Source organism: Pezoporus flaviventris, unplaced genomic scaffold (genome assembly GCF_033815535.1).
Source record: "Pezoporus flaviventris isolate CSIRO_AGI_PZ_B2104156 unplaced genomic scaffold, CSIRO_AGI_Pfla_v1 ptg000007l, whole genome shotgun sequence".
NCBI classification, from domain to species: Eukaryota; Metazoa; Chordata; class Aves; order Psittaciformes; family Psittacidae; genus Pezoporus; species Pezoporus flaviventris.
The window spans coordinates 85594666-85616418 of record NW_026892555.1 but is presented as its reverse complement, the minus strand read 5'-3'; the positions used below and the strand labels follow the sequence as shown (position 1 = coordinate 85616418).

Genomic DNA, 21753 nt, shown 5'->3' with positions numbered 1-21753 from the left:
GAAGCTGCCTTACATGGGCAGAGAGATCTAAACTCACCCAGAAGGACTTGTCTGTTTGGGTACCAGAGGATAGTAGCTTACACTGGAAACAAAGGGAGCTATGAGAAGACTCCCAAAAAGCATCAGAACAAGTGGTTTTTTTTTTGACATAGGACTGATCAGTGAACCAGAGTCAACTTCTCCAAGCTAGAAAAAAGTCTCTTGTGTCCCAGGAAACATGACTTCTGTATAGTCTCTGTCAAGAAACATATTGCAGTGATAAATTTTGACCCATGCAAAGCAAGACTGGCGAGGTCTTCCAAGTCAGCTAGTGATGGGGTAGCATACTAGGAGGTCTGTGTTATACCATTAAGAAGCCTTGTCTTGTGTGTAGGGGAAAAGTGGATTTTGAGAAGCATCAAGAAAGTAAGATAGCAGAACCAACTCTTCAAAGAGTGGCAAGATGCTCTAGGAATTCAACAGATTCAAAAGTCAGACTACATATCTGCAATCAAAATATCAAAATATGGGGGTAGGAAAATGCCTCAGGTTAGACAGCAGCGTGTCTACGAACGTAACACTTTTCAGATTCACAAAACAGTTGAGGCTACTGAATTGAGTACTATTTAGGCACTCTTTATCTCTGAGGGAAAGAAAAAGCTGAGAAAATTCATGACAGGTATCCTGATTCCCAGGCCAGTGCTGTTATTAAGTCCATCCTTCCTCTCAGTTGTATTATCTTCAGCACAGGATGTTTTCAAATGAGTATTTTCAATGGGCAAGTCCCCTTTCCACTCTGCTTGCAGTAAAGTCACAAAGATGACCCTCATGTTAACTCAGGATTCGTTTGGCCAGAACCACTTTATTATATTTTGGATTCTCCCTACATTTGTATTCAACCATACAACCTTGCAAGCACTAATCTGGCATAAAACCCAGAAGCTGCCCAACCACAATTCCTAAGAAGTGTGATGTTAAGTGAATACCTCACTGTGGTATGGCCATTAATAATGGTTATAGAAAAAAAAGAAAATAAAACAAGATTTGCTCTGGAACACAAATGCATGATATAATCCCTTAGTAAACACTTTTGGGACATTGGTTTTACATTTAATTTACAGTTTCCAAATGTTTATCTCTTCAGGTGGGATTTTACATATTGACTATAGGTAGAACACACCCCATTTTATAATTCCCTTATCTTACTTAAATAGGAGACAGATAGTGACTTCTATACATGCTTACACCTTGCTAATAGGAAACAGTGATGTATTGAAAATTTCCTTATCACCTTCAGTTCCCACGCAGGTGTTCTTGGTGATAAACTAGTGAATGATATAAACAGTGATTTCAGGTGAAAAAGTAACAATTGGTCATTAGGAAAGAAACAACAAGCACAAATTAAACCACATTTCCTGAGTAGGATTTGGAACTGAAAATACATGAGTATGGGAGCATAAGTGTGAATTTTGTCACTGTGAAGTACAGAGTCACAAGGACTTCTCTTTAGTAATGCTGGCTCTCACCTCTCACAACCTACAGGCATCTTCTCTTGCATTTTGAGATCTTGATTGCGATGGGAGACTCACAGATATGATGAGCAACTGTACGATATTCAGATATGATGTAACTGTATGATATTCCATCTGGTTTTAGCCAACAATATGGAAATCAAAAAAAAATATTCATCTGTCCAGTGGCAGGTTTACCTCTAGGGGTATTATCTTAGTACAGCTGTTCTGCAGCTATTGCTGAACAACTGTCCTGAACAAGTGGCCGGAGAGTGATTCTGGAATAAGAAAAATTTGTTCTGAGTTACCTCTACCCATTTCCAATGGAATAAGAAAAATTTGTTCTGAGTTACCTCTACCCATTTCCAAACAAACTGTTAGTTTTCCCGTGGTGATTTTTTGAGATGTAATAGAGAGCTTTTGAATGTATTTTAACCTGCTTGCCTATGTTGCTGCCATTGTGTAATGAGTATATCAAATCACCTCAGAAATGCAGAAAATTGTAAGAAGTTATGTTCTACATTGCCTTTGAGTATTTTGATTTTTGTATTTGTATGTGTCTTAAAAAACCCCAAACTCACACCTGTTGTAAAAGTACATGGCCAAGTCTCTGCTTCTGCAAAGGCGACAGCTTTCTGGCCATTGTCATTAGGGACAAAACTGGAAACCCCAGCATGTGATGATGCTTGTGAAACTCCAGTCTCTGGCAATTTTCCACCATATGCATTTGTTACCTAATAATGGGATCAACTAAGATTAGTAACACATAAAGTCTTTCATGAAATGTAGGGAAATGGGTATCAGTTTAACAGTAGCAGGAATTCAAGCATACATTCAATTTCACAAGAAACATTCTGAGATTGTCTCTAGAGCTTTCTCTGAAAGAACACAGCCTTGTGCTCCCTACCAGGCTTTGAATTTATTCATGTGGCACTAAGAGGCTTCAGTGGCTGCACTCAGCCAGGCAGGCATTACCGTCACCGAACAAGAGTACCAAATTCCTTAGTCTGAAGGACAGTACTGCCATTCTCTTATCAATTCCCTGTAAAGCTTCTGCCAACTTATCAGGAATAAAAGGTACTTCCAAAAAATGGTCATTTTGCTTGGGAGAAAAAGGAATTTTTTTTGTCCCCTCAATGGCTTATAGGCTATTTCTCTACAACTACCTGGAAATTGACTCCTATTGAGTAGGGAAATCCATCTTTCCTAAATTTTGGAGGATCTTTTTGTATTTAAAATCATTAACAATATCCACCTTCTCATACAGGGTTCTTCACTCAAGATGGATGGGAATAGGAGTTTAGGCCAAGAGCACCCTTGGCAGAACAGCTATTCCAAGTGCAGCGGTAGAGAGCACTAAATATCTTTCAATTATTCTCAAACATTCTTTATAAACATCAGATATGCTTAACACTTCTCAGGAAATCTTTCCATAGGTACAGACCCCACATGTATAATTTAACATGCATTAGCCAAAATGGAATCAAGCTCTTGAAGTGTCTTTGCATTCTTGAGATCAATTGCATTATTTTCATTTGGCGTAGCCACAAGCAATTATGCAAGTATTTTTATTCTTGCTGCAGTTCTTGTACCATGAGTGCTAGCTGTGGATTATGCCTCACACTCCAGCAGCACCAGTACTGTCTCACGTCATTGGCTGTTTGCTCAGTCAGGGTCCAGTTGGATGCCACCATCTGTCAGAGTCCACAAGGAGGCACAGGATCTCAGACTGGATTCTCATGAGAAAGACAGCAATGTGAACAGGAAATGTCCCATCAGGAATCCTTTCTTTGGACAGGCTCCTGTGGAAAAGAACAAACCCTTATTGTCGTTATTGCAGTTTTAACTTTATATTCTTGCGCTCATCCTTTGATTCATTCTCTCTCCCCCCACTCTATTCCCATCCAACGGGTGGGAAACAGGATATTTTGTGAAATTCTTTCCTTCCTGTGTGGGTCTACATGACATCTTTAATTAGCAACTCTCTGCAATGGAAGTGAAGAAATAAAAAGCACAACTGTCCTGCTGAGAAGATCATAATAAAGTTGGTTTTTGAACAGGTATTTAAGGCATCACTTTCTGTCAGTTACAAAGATCATTGATGTTGATAGTTAAAAATAGCACACACATACAGAAATTTAGAACGCTTCCCCGCAGAATGGGTAGTCAGGAAGAGCTTTACAAACATTGTCCCTCTTTGTACCCCACTGGAGATGCAAAAGAGTGATGGGAGGGAGACCTCTGCCTGCTTCCTGGGGCAGAGCTCCAGATAGCTGGTACCTGCCACTTCACCTGGAATGAGTAAGAACACTTGTTTCATTAATAACTTTTGCCTGGGAACTGATCAGAGAGGGGTAGCCTTCTACAGACAACCACTGTGGTTGCAGGGACTTTTCTGGGAGTGGGATTTGATACTATGGTGCTGCCTTGGAAGAAGATCAAAGAAGAGACAAGCATGGCAAGCTCAGAGGACCTGGACCTGATTCTGATCCCAATCCCTGATTTGCTTTGTAGGATGGCAGGTGTAAAATGTTATTAAGTCTTATCTGGCAGGACTGTCCTTAAACACCAGCAGTCCAAGTGATAGCCCTCGACTTCTGGGTGTTCTGCAGGCCAAGCCTATTCTTCTCTCCCAGACCCACTGAGCTGAAATTTCCTTTTCTTGCTGGTATGGCTGTACATCCCCAGAGGACATTAATATGATCCTACTTTCTCATTTTCATTCTTCTTTTTTAGTAGTTTGATTCTCTGATGTTTTACCTGGCACCTGGGAAAACTCATTTGCAGCACTACAGAGCAGCATGCACTCATTTTGTGAAAACAAACAGTAACCACACAAGAAGCTAGATAGCTGGAAAACCAGATTCTCTGTGCCAGTATGGCATTCCTTCAGTGCTGAAAATGTGGGGCTGTGAAGTGAGAAAGCTGCAGAACAAAGTACAGGGTTGTGCTATTGACAAGATATCCGTCATATCCCAAAGATGTCTGAAGGCTGGTGTGCAAAACCACACAGGATCTCACCAAGCTGTACGTCACATCTGAGAAAAGTCTCACAGAAAGAAATAAGAGGAACTCTTCATCAGGGACTGTAGTGATAGGACAAGGGGTAACGTGTTCAAACTTAAACAGGGGAAGTTCAGGTTGGGTATAAGGAAGAAGTTATTCACTGTGAGGGTGGTGAGGCGTTGGAACACGTTGCCTAAAAAGGTGGTAAATGCTCCATCCCTGGCAGGGTTCAAGGCCAGGTTGGACAGAGACTTGGGCCACATGGTCTAGGGTAAGGCAGCCTTGCCGGTGGCAGGGGGTTGGAAGTAGATGATCTTAAGGTCCTTTCCAACTCAAACCATTCTGTGATTCTATGACACTATTTTTCATACTGAGCTTGTGCACAAAATCTCTCAACTGCTATCTCACATTATTACAGCAACAGGTTTGTCCACAGCTACTTCATAATATAAAGGAAGTGGAGGTACTGCCTCTTAATTTTCATGCAGATCTAATCATGAAACAAGAATGTGCCTGGTCATAGTTGTGCTGGGACTGCATGTCCAAAGTGAAGTTTGCACACCCCGATAAATTGGCTTAACAGCAGAAAATAGAAACTACTGTTGGTAATGACTGAACTTGTAACTCTGTGCAAAGATTACTACTACTGTGTGAATATCGCTAATGGCATTAATTGTCTTTATCACGTCTTGTAAAGTGTTATCAATCAAACTACAGGTGTTAAGCAGGTAAAAGCTATAGCTTGAGGCAACAGATAAGAACTTTTGCCTTGCATCTTAAGCACTGTTCCCTACTAGAGCTTTCCTTAAAGAAAGTGTCAGGATATCAAAGGGGAAAAGAAAGAGATTTTTCTTAGGCCTTGGGGCAGAAGATGGAGGGGATTTTGTAGACAGTTTTAGGAGAAGCATTATAAACCTCTCAGAATGACTTCCAACACCAATCTCCTCCCCAATCACAACCAGATGTTGCTTATATTTACAAAAGAACCTGCCTTTTTTTTTTTTTTCAAGAATTTGCTGGTATTATTAAGAGTTATGGCTTGTGAACTCGTGAAATATATATGGAAAGAGGGGCAAGCATATCTGGGCTATTGGAGCTTAACATATAGCATAAGCACCCAAAATAAATGGATGACAACATTACACTGAGACTTGTTTGCTGTACTGGATCTAATGCACATCACTTGTCTTGCTCTAGCCCTGTACTGTAGCAAGTGTTATGCATATTTAATATATAGAAGGTAAAGAAATTACTTTCAAGGCTATAATCGAAAGCCACTCTAAAGTTCCACTATTACTGCTATGCTGTAAATTACATATGTTACTGATTCCTTCATCATCTTTTACAAGTGAGGTGACCTGGTGTGTTGGGGCCTCAACCTTTTATCTGCATTCAGACCCCTCCTGAGGAATCTGGTGGCCTTACCCTAAGCCTCCATTTGGGGATGTTATAAACCCACCAGCATGCTCAGGGCTCCTGCAAAAGCAGGCTCTGAAGAGAGGGCTGAGGTACCTCCACAGAGTGACACAAAAGAATTCTCATAGCTGGGCCCATGTTCTCTTCTAAAATGCATATAGTCCTCTCTGAAAGGGCAGAAACAGCGAGGAAAAAAGAAGATACCTACTCCTGGCTCTAGTGTGAACCACGACTTTGTATTTTGGAGAGCTGAAAATCTGTAATTCAGAGGATCCAGTTTGGTATTTGGTATTTTTAATTTTTTTTTTTTCTTAAACAATTTCAAACTTGCTTGTTACTCCAAGAAAGAGAGGGAATTACCAAAAGAAAACATTGGCATAAGAAGTATAGGTCCTAAACAGCTTAAAAATGGGAAAAGGAAAAAAGGCTTTTCCCTTCTGTAGTCAGTCAAAAGTTTCAACTCATTTTTAAGACAGAAAAATGCTTTGACAGTTGTTTCACAGTCTGGGAAGAGAGGCAGGGACATACCCAGGGACCTTACTTGAGGCAGGCACCAGAAAGCAGGAGCCAGAAACTTGGCCCCGCATTTCCAGTCTCGACTTCCACCTACTGAACCTGAACCCTAAATCATGGGGACTGCAAGCCAAAACAAATCATGAAAAGGGGAAAAAAATGCTTTGCTAGGAAAAAGCTCTGTGTAATTCTGTATATACAAACTGGTATCAGAAGTATTCTCTTCCTAATACAAACCATTGCAGGTGAAAGAAAGCCAATCTCCTTGTACACAGGTGCATTTTTTAATGAGCTGATCTTGTCAGGATTTCAGTCAGCACCTGGGTGTACTGCAGATTCAGTCAAAACATTTTTAATAACTATCTCCTATCACAGTGAACATCTCCTGTGGTCCCTCAGCTATCACAATGAGTGTTATGGTAATTGTTTATCTATGGCATAACTCTATTCTCAAAGGCAATACCCCTGGAAAGAATTTTTTTGTGCCCAGACTACAGTGGGTCAAAACTCCAATCCTGACCCTGATTGCTTTGGACGCTGGAGATGATAGCCCTGGACTTGTGAATCCAGACTATAGCTATGCATGTTGTGGTCTAGACATGGAGCTGCTAACCTTCCAGCTGCTTAGCCACAGCATTAAGAAATACATGCCAGTTAATTTACCCCATTTACTACCCTAATCTAATAGTAGTAGATCAATCCCTGATCTGAAAAGCCCAATCTCAGTTACCAAGATTGGCTGATGGGAATAATCGAAGCGATCTTACTTAACGTTTGCCTTAAATGATCTGGCAGGCTGATTCAGATAAGATTTCAAAAGTCTCTGTGCTTTTGATCTCAAATTAGTTTCAGGATTAACTCAAACTTGGTGCAGACACAGTGAAAAATCTCTCAAGTATATCCTGGGCTGTAACCATGCTCAAGTCCTCTTCCTGATTCCACCAGCCTAATGAAATCTCATCTCAACCCCGTACATCTGTATTGCAAAGTTGTGCTGGGGGTGGTCTGAACTGTAGGAAAGTGCTGGGAAGCTTTGGGGAGCAGTAATATAGCTCTTTCAGAAACTCTTGTGGCTGAAAAGTGGAGGCAGGAAGGAGAGACTCCTCTTAGCCTCTTTCTTTTAATTGCTGTAATTTGATGGATGCTTTCTTGTCTCTCTGGTACCCAAAGTGCCCGTGAGCAGTTAGATCAAGAGCCAACATGTCCTTTTGGCACAAGTGACACCAAATTAATTTATACAAGACACCAGTCAAAAAACATTTCTATGACTGAAAGCTCAAAGAGAGCCTGAGCCTTTAAGGAGCTTTCCTTCTTGCCTCCTGTTCACTTCACAGGACTGCTTCAGACAGAAAAGCTTCTAACATTCTGAAGGCACACTAAACAAGACACACGATTTCTTTTTAACATAAAAAGACCTGGTTTGTTATGAGCATTTGCTTTTAACAGCTCCATTCCTTTGTGCATTCCTTTCCCAGGTACAGTACAGGTGCTTCAGGGCAACTCTGAAGGCAGTTTTCAACAGTGACTTAGGAGCTTAACTTCCAAGTGGGGAGTGCTTAGCACACTGATTTTCTAAACAACATGCCAGCCAAGCAGACAGACAGATGACTCTTAAGATAGTTGAAGTCACTTCTGTAACTAACCTCATGCAATAAACTCTTCCAGGCAGTTTATTTACAACCCAAGGTAACAATATACCTTTGAAAATCGTTTTCTAAAGGTGTTCTGGCTCACATTGCTCTGTTCATGCTTAGGCTTTGTGGTATTAATTGCCATTTTTAAAAGTGAGGGAGGTACTGAAGCTCAGGCTTTTAGAATTACAGAGGTGCGAATAGCTGCAGATGTGTGCTCGGGTACCACAGGCTTACCAAAATCCATACCAATAATCTGCAGCTCTTTTTATCATTTACCCTTTGCTACTGTTGAAAGGAGCAACACATAAACACTTTGAAAAAAATGCTCCAGCAACTACTTTAGAAGGTGAGTTTGAGGTTCTTAATTCCCTTTAGAAATGCTCCACTTATTTTTACCTCAGGTCTACAGAAGTGTTTGTGTATCACCTAAAACCACAGAGCCTGATTTTGATTAGGCTGTGGGTACCACTGGTAGTTATTACTCTAAGATAACATCGTGGAAAAACTTCAGTTATAACTTAATTAATTTAAAACTATCATTACTTTAAAATGGAAACATTTTATCCAAGCAGAGGATCACTCCTGAATGACTATATTTGCACTGCAGAATAACTACAGCTCTAGGGTTCAGCTAAAGTCTGCAATCAAAGTTACTGTATTAACACTTATGTTATACTGCTGCCTACAGGTCCATATTTAAAATTAGGGTGTTATGCTAACTTATATCTAATACAAGACTCCTATCCCAAAGCTTAGAAAACAAGCAACAAAAGGTATGGGAGAAGTTTAACTTTCCATGGTTATATTTGTGCATGTGATTGAATTTATTTCTTCCTCTGCATTGAAGCCACTACAGAAGGCCTGGTTTTGCAGTAGAGCTGCATATAGAAAAGTAACTTCAAAGGAAGAAAGGAATAACAGTGGTGCCTATATTAAGGATGGTGTGGAGGAAAGCACAGCAGTACCTTGAAAAGCAGCCCTCCACACAATAGGCAAGTAGGTATCTGTTGATGTTTGCTATGGTATTTTCATAAACTGTGATATCTACTTGCAGACAACTGCAAACAGACATATTTTGAGGCTGTGCAGAGACTATACAGACTATCTTTTTCTAATTCGTAGTTTATAGGTCCCTTACAAGTAGCATATGAATCCCAAGAGCTTCTCATGTTGCATCTCACTATTAGATTGGAAAAACCCCTCAACAGTGACACATGACACACATTTCGTCAAAATAGAAACATCATTCTTGCAGAGAATGGAGTGGAGAGGGGTAGTTTTCCTCTGCAGTTTATGTACCTACTTTTTCTTGCAGTAACTGACTCTAATTGCTGCAAACATATTTTTGATTCAAAAGTATTTTCTGAATATGGGAAGAAGAGATTCCAACTTAGTGCCTGTAAAAGAGCCAGGCACTTCTGCAGGCTCTTCCTCTACTCTGTACAGAACTGGTTGATTTTGGCAATCCAAGATGCTGCTGATTTCAGCTAAACCTAACAGCAGCTGAAATGGTGTTCTGCCATGCACCACAAACCAGTCTTTCTTCTTTCTTTCTAATTTTTTTTTCAAAAAGAGATTCTTTTATTTGAACAATTAGCAAACTGCCATCCTCTAACATCATGTAAATTAATAGAAATGTTAGCATTTAGCACTCAACATCCTCTGCACCCAAAAGGCTGGAAAAGGTATTGATAATCTATAATTAAAGTTGTCTGAGGCTAGGCAGTCCCCAGTGACTGCCACAATACAGTTTTCTATATAATAATTGGTCGATTTGTTGCAGGATTACTGAACTATTAGTTATAACTGCAGAGTCAATAGCAATGTCACAGCAAGGGTAAGTAAACACTACAAAATCATGAGGGATGGGAATAGCTTTCTAACAGTTACATCATATTAGTAATATAGAGACCACCCACTGTTAACAGCTAGGCACAATGATAAATTCTTACTTTGAGAAGGTGGAGTTGGATATTTTCTCATCAATGGACCGCCGTCACCTTGGTGACATCCCCTGTAAGCTCCTCTCTGGTTTCTGCCTACCAGCTCCAGAGCACGTGTGTTAGGTGGTTTAAACTAGGTAAAAAACCTTACAACCTGACAGACTAAATTTTACAGCCACCATTGTCGAACCATTTGCACAGACCATCCCCAGGGATGCGCCTTCCAATGGTCTACAAGAGGAATCTCCCAAAGGTCTGCAGTCCATTTTCTTATAGCACTTCAGTCACTCCAAGTCCCATTTTCAGAATTGGTTTGAGGGATCAGGAGCCCACCCTCTCACAGCCTGTCAGACACAGACAGACACCAATGCTTCATTCTCCAAGGGCTACCTCTTCAAGCAGTATTTATAGACATTTGATTCCTGATATGGTTGGAAGGTTATGAGCTCCTGGAGAATTCAGCCCTTATGTATTTCTGAGAATGTCGATGCAAGGTCCTTTATGGAAAAAGAGTCTCCAGACCAAGTCTAGGACCTCCAGGGAATCCAAAGAAAAACACATTTCTGAGAAGGCATTTCAGCTTTTACTCTTAAGTTCAAGGTGTATTGGGAAATGGCCTAAGAGTTCAGTGAGCAGAGACATGACCAATAAAGTTCAGCATATACTGCAAGAAGCAAAGTCTAATTAGGGGAGTTGGTCAGGCTTTTAGCTTATCTACCTAATTTCCAGTCATGGCCTCAAAGGGTGAAAATGTGACTCCATCTATTTAAACCAAGAAAAAGATCATTAAAATTCAGGCTATACAACTAACATTGCACTCATTTAACAAACTAAGAGTTCAAAACAAACGAAGTTTAACTCCACATCAGAGACATTTCTAGAAGCCGCAGACTTAATGACCTATCTTCCCTCCACAGGTTTCAAATGAAACCACCAGAGACTTTCTTTGGCACAGCCTAACCTTGCTCAACTAGGTGTGGGTTTCAATTAAGTCACCCTTGTGCAGGAATTTGAAGTCAAACGTTTATAAACTCTTTTGGTTGTGTTTGTGACAGCCACAGCGGTCACACTGTCGAAACCAGTGAGGACAGCTGCAATAGAAACCCAGAGCTAACAAGCCGAGCCACAGCTCTGGCTGGGCACATGCTTGTGGTCTGCTCTGACTGCCCATAGCTCGCTTCAGCAGAACAGTGAAAGTTACAGGTGACTTCTGAGGAAAAAAACTGCAGCTGTAGCCCTACACCCTTTTCTGGAAATCTGGCACAGCATTTCTGTGAGAGAAAGTCTCAATCAGAGCTGGCCGGGTGACAGGGAATAAATCCCTTCCAAAGCCGTGCAGGTTTTCCAAGGTTGGTTGTTTTTTTTTCTGTATGGTCTTGAAATGAAAACAAAAACTTTTCAAATGGAAGGGCGTGGAATTGTGTTGAAACATCTATTTCTGAGTTAGCGAGATTGAGCTTTCAATCAGGCTTTCAGATCAGATAGAACCAGAGACCTCATCCTGCGATACAAAAAACTCCCCATTCATCAACACCAGCTCCTCTGCAAAATGTTTTGGTGTCCAAGCAGCAGCATATTTTAGTTAGAATATATTTCATCAAACATGTTCTGACCAATTCCAATCTTGTGATAACATTGTGTCACCAGTTCATGGAAAGATCAGTATTTAAAAATAATTCATAAAAATAGAGGACTGGAAAGGAAGCTGAGGAATAGCCAGTCACTCAAAAGACATTCGTCAGCAAAATTAAATGTAAGTTCAGGCATATTCTGTTTCATCACAAACTGTTCCTTTTAGGGGTGAGGCACTTAGAGTCATTTGTCTATTTTGGAATGAGACTGCAAGACAAACTGTTTATCTTCAGCTTGGCAAAAGAAAGTTACATTAATGTCTAACAAGATGAAAATGGCGTGAAATAGAATATTTTACAATTTAAATAATGACTCTTTTCTTCAGCTGTGTGTAAACTATTCTTCTCACAGGATGCAATCAAATGTTGGTGTCTTAATACAAAGGTTCCCAGGCATCTGGAAAACACAAACCCACGTACTTTATACACACACATATATACTTAATATACAATACCTATATATATGTTTGCGTGTACACACACAGACACAAACCACATCTGGAGTTCCATTAAAATATTTCTCCTGCCTCCTCAATAACCACAGTTGCAGTAATCAGTTTCCCTAGAAGGAGCAGAGTGGGTCTAAGTTCAGCAGTCCTTGATCACCAGTGTTTGTACAAAGTGATCTTATATTTCATTTGCGGAGGTGAGTATCGTTAGAATTTTTCCTCATGAGAATTTGTACCAAAAATAATGATTTGAAAGGTTGAAAGATTTTCCCAAAGGAACATTCAGGGAATAAATGGGAGCATATTTATCTTTTCCAAGATTTTTGCAAGTTGGAAAGCAGGTAGAAAACTATTAACCTTGCTTCTCACATCATTGTGTAATCACATGACAAGAAAGTCCATATTTTATTCCTTCTGATGGAGTTAAAATAGTAACGAAAAACATCAGAGAAAGCATAGTATGTAAAACCCCCTTTTCAGTGAAATCATTCTCATTTTTTATTTTAAGAGTCATACCACCTTTTCATGAAGAAGATGAATTGAAACATGATGTACATTTTCCATCAGTTTTGAAACAATATTTTAAACGCATCTTCCTTTCCATGAGAGTTCATGGTTTGTTTTTTGTTTTTGTTGTTTATTTTTTCACAACATGTTTTTATTGGAACAGATTTCACCCTATTGTAGTTTGCATTTTGAATTCTCTCAAAACTCAAATTCAAAACATCAAAGGAAGCCATCTCCACAACCATTACTTTTGTAGGATTTTGATCAAAGCCATGGAAATTCCTGGTTCCACCCTGGAATAATGAACTGGTCCAGGTTTCATTTGAAATCCAGCTCTGAGGAGCTGACTTGCCTATCTGGCTTGTAAGAATCTCACTGTCTTCACCTGACCCAAGAGCATTCCCTCATAGCAAAGCTCTCCTCCAACTAGAATGCATCCATGCAACAAAGTCCCCATCACTTCCATGTGGGGGGGCACCAACATTTTGCTGTCAGCCTCCAATTTACCAACATTCTCCATTTCAGAAAGCTCCTTCTTTCTGTGTCTTGAAGATCAAGGTTTTTTAGCAGCTCACTAGATAACTGTGTTTGCCTAAAGAGACCCTCCCACTGTTCTTCTATCCTCTGAAGGCAGGCCAGTTTTCAGCTACAGCCGGGTGGTTGCCTGGGTTAACCTCTGCCTTGTTTCATGAGGCTTAGAAACCCCAATACACCTTTCAAACAGCATGTCTGATCACACTCCCTTGGCAGATAAGCAGAAAATTGGAATGAGCTTCTCCAGGTAAGTGCCAGCATTAAGCTGTTGTCATCTTCCAGGGGGGAATCGCCTGCAGGCAAGAAGGCGTGCAGGCAGGTTAGGATATAAGTACAATGGGGACACAGAAAAGGCATCTCTGTAATAGCACAGTTTCAATGCATCTGCAAGGCAAGGCTGTGGCATTGCATAAATGCAACATTTCCTTCTACAAGGACTTCGAGACAAACATTTCGACAGCCTTTTTTAGCCTTTAAATACTGTAAGACATTTAGTTGGTTGTTCAAGATGAAGACACCCCTACCTTGTTCTACACAGCTTATATTCAATTGTTCTAGGTTTGAATCTTCATGTTTCAGTTCAAGGCCTTTTGTCCTGTAGGTTGTCCTTTTATTTGCAGTATCTTTTTCCACCATGCCGGTAGCCTTCTCCTCCTCTCTTACCAACAGTGACCACATGCCGAAGCTCTGTGTAACATGAGCAACAAAACAGGATTTAATTTAACTTATTTTTCAGTTTCCACCCTTCCTGTTTGTCCAGGTCCAAATGTAAACTTCACTGCACAGGAAAATTCAGGTCTCACAGCTTGTCTGGGCTGAAGTCAACAGCTAAGTTGTTCTTTCAGTAAGGGGTTGTAATCCACAGCAGCCATCTGGGGTCCTCAAACTGACTGGGGTTCTAATCAGTCCTCTGGACACCCAGTATTCTTGAGGTAAAAGTTATCCTTCCTAAACCTGGATGCGTCCAGAATGTCTGACTCAGTGTTTTAAGTGATTTCTTTTTCTAATTAGGAAAACACAGGAGTTCAGAATTCACCACCAAATCCCCACTCCTTAGGACCCCATTCTCTCCTGTGCTTTTCACCGCTTTCCCCCAAACCCCAAGCATACATTTAATCATCTCCTGCTGAGGTCAATGAGATTTAGAGAGATTCATGTGGCCCCCGCCACATGCAGAAACCCAGCTCCTCTGCACTGACAGCACCTCAGCTGTTCAGATTTGTTCCATAGCATGGCCTGCAAAATAAATTGTTTCAAGGTGTGCAAAGGATTTGCTGCCTGCTGCTGTTGGCAGAGTAAAAGCACAGAGGAACTGTTGCCAGGGCAAGGAAAAAACAAAATCTCCTCGGGGGGGAAAGGAACACACAGGAAGAGAAGGAGGAGCAGGGTGGGAGGTGCGCAGTCCCCCTTCTGACCCAGCCCTCATTTTGATATAAGCTGAGCTCGCTGTAGGCATGGGGTTTGGCCAAGGTTGCTGATCCCTGTGTGTACACACACACATCCCTGTACATGGATGGCTTTCACACTCTGAGGGTTGCTCCTTGCTGTTTCGAGCCTGTGGTGTGAGACGTTACAAAGACCTTTTAAGAGCAGTAGCTCTTACTCTCTGGCAACTAGCTGCCCGATGGCGTATCAAGAGAGGGCACCCCAAACCCCTCACCATTCAGAAACACAGGCGCAGAAGCACAGCCATCCTGCAAACGCCTGCGTGTCTAGGGGAAGAGGCAGAGGTGTGCCCCCATTCCTAACTTGAAACGCACTCAAGTGCTTTCTCACCCACACTGATTTGTTGATATCCATTTATGGTGCAAGAAACTGGACTACAGACCTTGAGGCAGTAATGTTAAAATCCCTAACAGCCCCCCACCCTATGCAGCCAAAGCAGCCTGGAGTGCACTGCAACAGTTGTGAAAGGGAAGGAAGCCAGGCAGGGGTGGCAAGCTGTGAGATGGAGAACAAAAGCCACTGGAAAGGCCTAGAGCCTGATAATCCTTCCCTCAATCCTGAGTCTTAAATTTTCTGTTGTATTATACTGCTTCCCCAGAACAGTTTTCTCTGGTTGACACAGCAGGTATACTCATGCTTTCAGATTATAGTAACAGGAATCAAATCACAATCCAAATACAAGAGCATTAAAAGCTAAAGCAATAAAATGGCTAGATACACAATCCTATTTATCTTCATTAATTTTGGGGTCATGTATATATGAAAATTTCTCTTCTATAACTTCTTTCATAGTCTCCAATGGAGCTGTCCAGATAACCACAGCAGTAACAAAACAGAGTCATCCTTGCTGAATGACAGCATCAATTTTTGTCACTCCTTGGAGTGCGGTTCCTAAAACTGGTACCTTGTCTCTCAATTAATCTTTTTTTTATCACTCTGAAAACACATTGCACCTTCTGAAGAATGGGACTGAGCATCAAAAAGGGATATTCCCTAACAGAAGATTTTACAATTCACTTCATTATACCATGAATTAAAAAAAAATACATGCTTTTTCTTATCCACCTTATCACACAGAATTTTTCAAACTATGTCAACGGAGCCTTTGCCCCAGAACAGCTGTTAGATCCAAATCTCAGTTTTATGCAAAAAAGTTCACTAGAAGACAGGAAAACAAATTACATTAAGGGTTGGTTGGTTTACACACTAGGAGTATTTTCCAACTAAGCTCTCTTTCATCCATTAATGTAATGGTTTGAGTCGAAGCAAGTTCTCCTACTACTCCTCAAAGTATGTTTCCCAATGTCACAGAGAGCGTATTTTTCAAATATTAATTCACAGCATTTATTTTACAGAGGTTGAAAGGAAGTTCAGATAAAGTTGCTGCATTGTGGCAATATATGAAATGAATTGTTTTAATAGGGAAGAGGTTTGAGATAATCTCTCAGCCTTGTTTCCTTTACTGGTTAAACCCCTTTGGTCACATCTGTGAGAGCAATGGGCACACTTTTGTTTGTTTTTCTTTAATTGAGAATTTTTAACCCTGGAAGTAAAGTTGAAAATGAAGAAGCTTGTCCAAGGGGCATCATGCTACACCAGTGTCTGTCCTTTTCCAATTGCAGGTGCCTCAGTAAGCAAGTGAAGTGATGATTTTTGCTTAACTCCCTGAATTTCTTTGTTCCATTTGTCGTAGCCACCGTCTGCGAAGAACAGCTTGGCATTGCCATGTGTCAACTCCCGATATGACAGGGAGCTGCATTACAAGCGGATCTAACTGTAGAAAACCAGGAAAATTGTAAAGGTGGTGGAATGAGGACAGGCTCTGACAAGCAAAGAGGAACTCCTCAGAGGTGTCTTATTGTCAGCTAGAAAACCAGATGTGAAGAAATACAGTGCAAGTGCAATACTACCTTCATAAACCGTGACATAAAGCTTAGGGTTTTGATGGTGAAGTCGGAGCAGAGATCTGAAATCCAGAGGCTGCTCTCAAGCAACACTTCTGTGGCCTATGATCTTATGCAGACAAGAAGAGATTTCCCATTCCTGGCTGACTGCCAAAGTTATCCTTCTGCTCTGGTTTCTTTTTTTCCAGCAGAGAGGGCTAGACAATTAGATATATAGTTACTTATGAATTTTTTCAAATACCTGAAATCATGAGGGGGCTAGCCAGACAAAACAAAGTCTCTACTGCTCACTTATCTAACAGACCAGGAACTGGTAGAAAGCAGGGAATTTTTCCAGCAGTGTTGCGTATGTTTGTTGAGATCTTACCTGTCTCAGGTCCAGTATAGAGGCCTTGACCAAAGGTCCCCTTGTATCGCACAAGTGCTCTACAAAACAAGGCAGATGAGTCTGAGAGCAAGCTTTGCTAATGCAGAAGTACTGCATATGGGGTCTGAGGCAGCCGGATCAGCAGGCTTGGAGCTCACTCAGGTGCCTCTAGGTCAATCCTTGGTGCAGACATGTCACCAGCATGCCCGACATCCACCTCTACAGAAAGGTTCTAGTAACATATGCACAGCTATGCCCAGTTACAACGGGTCACCCCCTGATTCATGAGAGATCCCTGCCTAGCATAAGGACTTCCACAGGCACTTAGACCATGTATGCACCAACACCTCTCCTCAGAGACTGTTTATCTCAGACACAGCAAAACATTATTAGCTCAGCTGCAGGTAGACAAACCTGACTGAAAGGCTTTCTGCCAGTTTGCCTGCACGTGGCAGCCTCTGCCAGACCACTCACAAAGACATCCATCAACCACAAAGTGTACAAGTCATGCTGCACTTGAGCACAGCAGAGGTGTTACAACACGGATTTAGTTATGTCCATCAGACTCTCAAGGAACACTTGCAGGCTTCAATGGTCTCTTAAAGATTTACAGTAATAGAAAGCAACAAACAAAAAAAACCACAGCTCCATTTCCCAGTATCAAAGGGAGAACTTGCCAAGGGCACAGGAGCAAGCCACTCAACTGACGGTGAGGAAACAAGCTCATTTCTGCACTGCTTGTATCTTGGACGACTTTTGTGGAGGTGCCTAACTTTGATCATTCATAAATGAAAATGCTGGCTGGTAGTTTCTTTTTATGCTGCTTCTGGAATTCCTGCACATTGAAAATTTCATGAGCTGGCTTGTTTTGTAAATGTTGACATTTAGTTCACAGTTACTGCTCTTATATAACCCAAGTTATTTTCCTCAAGACCACAGTCATGTCCATCCAGTTCTGTAACAGAATTTACTTCAACATAAGACATTATGGTGTTAAGATAGGACAGGGAATTAGATGTACTCGTTTGCCAAGCAAAAGGACACTTTATGTGTCCAAACCTGAGAGTGACTGTTCTATGATAGTGCCTGTCCTCAAAATACCTAAGCGTGAAAGAAGATACCTCAATTGTGCTAGCCTGCACAAAAAGGCAGCTGCCAGGGATGTACAATACCTGTGCTGTGCTAGTTCGTTCATTAGCACCTTCCTAGCTCATTTCTGAAAGCCCTGTAGAAACAAAGCAAGGCAGACAGACTTTCCTTGCCAAGGAACACTTTCATGAAGGTACAACTTCCACAACTTCCTTGTTCAGATTATCTGAGCAGTGGTAGGCGGGTGGATCCCCTTAATAATTTGTTTTTCTCTGTTACTACTGAAATGAAATGTCTATAATATCTAAGGGTGTTGGAAGGGAGGTCACTCTTACTGCATTCCTTTGCAGGCAGCGTTGCTCTCGCAGGGACACCTGTCTGCACAAAACTCTGTAAATGCTTTTTAACAGGTCCCCAGGTAGCAGAAAGAACACAGCTGCTAAAGAGCGTTAATGGCAGGACAGCTGCTTGGCTGACAGAATTGGAACCAGCATGGTGCATGTGCTGGGACTGTAAACAGGAATGAATTTTCCTAAAAGCTTTATAAGTTAAAATGTTTATTTTTGGAATATTAGCAAAATAAAAGGAGTTACAGTGTTCCTTTAATTTTCAGTCAAAACATAACGACATGCAGCTTTTAAGAAGGTTTATTTTATAGCAAAATCTCAAATTGAAACAAGGTGGCTTAGAAACAACTTCAGAAATATCAGGGGTTTCTTCTAGATGTATATATAAAACACACTTGGGCATTTTCTTGCCCTTAATGTGTAGTAAAATTGGTCATGAAATCCTTCTTTCCATAAACCACACATCAGGTATTGGGGAACGCTTTTCTGTCTGCCAAGCCTGCCATTGATGGCAAATGCTTGGTGTGTGGTGCACAAAAGTATTACGGCATAAGCAGAACAGGTTATTCACATGCTAAAAAAAGATGAGACCTTATGCTTCAAGAACAGGCACTGGAATGAAGACACCCAATTCCTAGCCTTCACTCAGCCACACTGAACTTCACTTTCCCTCTAAGTCAGAGCAAGTGACAGGAAAGTGCCCTGTGTTGGTGGGCACAACCCCAGCACAGGCTCACAACTGGAATTTTGAACCCGGATGAACACCAGCATTAGGCTGGTTGCAAACAACTGTCATCTTTTCGGGGCTATTGGTAAAGAGCCATATTCTTTTTGAACAGTTCACCTCAGGATAGCAAAACACAAACCCCTTGCTACTTCCCTTGCAGCTCTCCAGCATGGATGATGTGAGCACTACTTGCCTTATCCTCTTGAAATGCTATTACTACCTGTTTAGGATCTACAGAGACCTTTTAAAATCTACCTAAACTTCATGATGTTTCTCAAGGTCTCTCAAAGGTATTTTCCACCATCCTTACTACACCACCACGAAACAATCAGTGTGCCGCATCAAGGGCTGAAAACAGCAGGCCTATTACCTGTACATAGCTCTTCACAGCTTCTCATCCTGAGCCTGAAGCTGGGCTCGGTTTAAAGATATTAATTGCCTTTTTCACAGCTGGCACCAGCAGCCTTGCATGTTGACTCAAAGTGTGATGTGATAATTAGGCAGGGTGAGGAATCTTTGCTAAGTTTTGTTCTTTGGCAGTATTTTGCCTTTGATCTTCTCTGCTCTCCTTTCCAGGAGAATTACAGCATTCCAGCAGAAGCCAAGGGTGGGCCTTTCATCAACCTGGGGGGAAAGCTTCATCCTGTGCCCCACGGCACTCTACTCTCAGTCTTAAACTTCCTATGCAGATGACTGCTATGTGCTAGCTGCAGTGCCTGTGAGGTGCCTATAGTTAGAAAAGCACACACAGTGCATCTTCCACCAAAACAGATCAAATCAACACATTAAAAGAGAAGCAGGTACAAAGTTCAGCAACAAAATAAGCAAATAATCAGGCTTCTAATAGTGCCTTTTCTGCATTCACTTGATTTAAACCTTGTATTTTGTGCTGCAGGTTAGGAAGACTGGTGGCACAATAAATACAACATCCTGCAGAAACCTACGGCCATTTCTCACTTGGGTTCCAAAGCTGCCCATATTCCAGAGTCATGCAGGCAGTTAACTTACTCATTCCGCTGATTTTTATTGGCAAATTACAAACTACTTAACAGATGGTGTAGAAATAGTTTTATAAACTAAGGAATAAGTCCTAGAGCATTTATATTTTTATAAATTAATTGTTTTCCCAAAGTGTTCCTTCTTGGGCTTTTGTCACTTACCACTCCTTCCAGATCTGGCCTTTCTGTTTGTCACACTCTGTCCAGACCTGGGCCAACAGGCAATGTAGAGAGACAGCATGCAGGTCTGAATCTCATGAATTGTGTCCCTGCTGTATTGTTCACTACACTTGGCTTTTAGCAACACAGCAATGCAAGCCAAAGAAAAGTATCTGCCCCAGGAGGCCTAATTGGTGGGAGTTTTGCAACATGCACAGAGTAAACGAGTTAAAGAAGACTTCTTTTTCCATCCTGGGAAGGAAATAAAGTTTTATGCCGATTAGGAAATAAAAGATATGATTGCTTGTTACCCTGTGATGTGTTGAACTAAGTCCCAGAGCCGCTTTGGTACTAGAAATTAGGCATGGACGAGATGCCTGCAAGACTGGTATGTAACTATTCACATGACAATGAAGTTAATGTCAAAGTGTATGTATGGGAAGAAATGAACAACTGTAATGATGTGTCATACATAAGGAGTAACTCTTTAAAGCTGCATTCCCCAAGCCACTGTCCTTAAAATCTCTTGTCCTTCCAAACCAGGGAGACTGTGAATATGATAGCCTGTTAGCAGGTTTTGCTTGCTGCCACAGCTGTTTTAATTGTGGTAATCAACAGAGCTTGTGCACATCATCTTCAGTTTCTTCTGGGCAAATGTGCAAAAATTCCGGTAGATTTCATGTGATTGCTCAGAGGCTGATGGCGGTGCAGGAGCAGGTATCTGGCTCCTCCATGTCTTATCTGATGGCTAGCATGTTGCTGCTCTTACTTCAGAGGCAGTTCAAAAGAGTTATTCCATTTACGGTATGATGTATCCTGTTTACACACAACAGGCAGAGCAATGGCACTTTCTGCCCTCTCATACCAGTCTGTCTTCCACCACTTCCCACTTCCATGCTATGCTCCTAGCTGTATCCCGGCAGGGCTGAAATTCAGCAGCAGGGACTCAAAGCAGCATCTCAGCGGCAACTCATAGATTGTTGTTAAAAAGCCACAGCAACAGAAACATAGGTGGGAAAGAAGCAAAGAAAATCCCTTTCTTCTCCTCAGTGCCTAAGGATTATGCAGGATACACAATCTACAGGGTATTTCTTTTGTAGATTGGATCAAAGAGGTAGCCCAGTCCCAAGATGCAAAGAAGGCAACACAGTGCTGCATCACAGAAATACTGGACTGTCCACAGACTGTAACAAGTCAGTCGTTCCTGTTCCTTCCTGGATTAAACTTCTGCAGGAATTTTTAAATTTCACATACACGTCTAAGGACGCTTCTTATAGCGTCCCACACGGGGACAGGAAGCTATCATGGAAGTGGGAGAGGCAATAAACTGGGCTAGGTAAGACCCACCTCCACTCTGTGATGATCACACACGTAGTTTCCCAATGAAGTTAAACACATTATGCTAAAGTGTGCCTCAGCTGGAACTGAAATAGCATATATCCTATCTAACTGCGCAGCTTGCTGGCTCATCACTGTCAGCTCTTTTTATAACATCTCCAAATTACTTCTACTCCACAGGTACCATCAGTGGTTGGACTGATTTCCATGCCTTCAGTGAGTGGAGCTTAAATTAACCCTTTTGCTACTAGGGCT

General features: G+C 41.4%; 1 long non-coding RNA gene across 1 annotated transcript in view; it reads right to left on the bottom strand.

Annotated features, from left to right (window-relative positions):
- Positions 1–2079: 2079 nt before the first annotated feature.
- Positions 2080–21753, bottom strand: part of LOC133266417 (uncharacterized) — a 158933-nt gene continuing 139259 nt past the window's right edge. The window contains exon 3 of the long non-coding RNA XR_009742390.1: positions 2080–3292. This is a non-coding gene — a long non-coding RNA (uncharacterized LOC133266417). The remainder of the gene's footprint in view (positions 3293–21753) is intronic.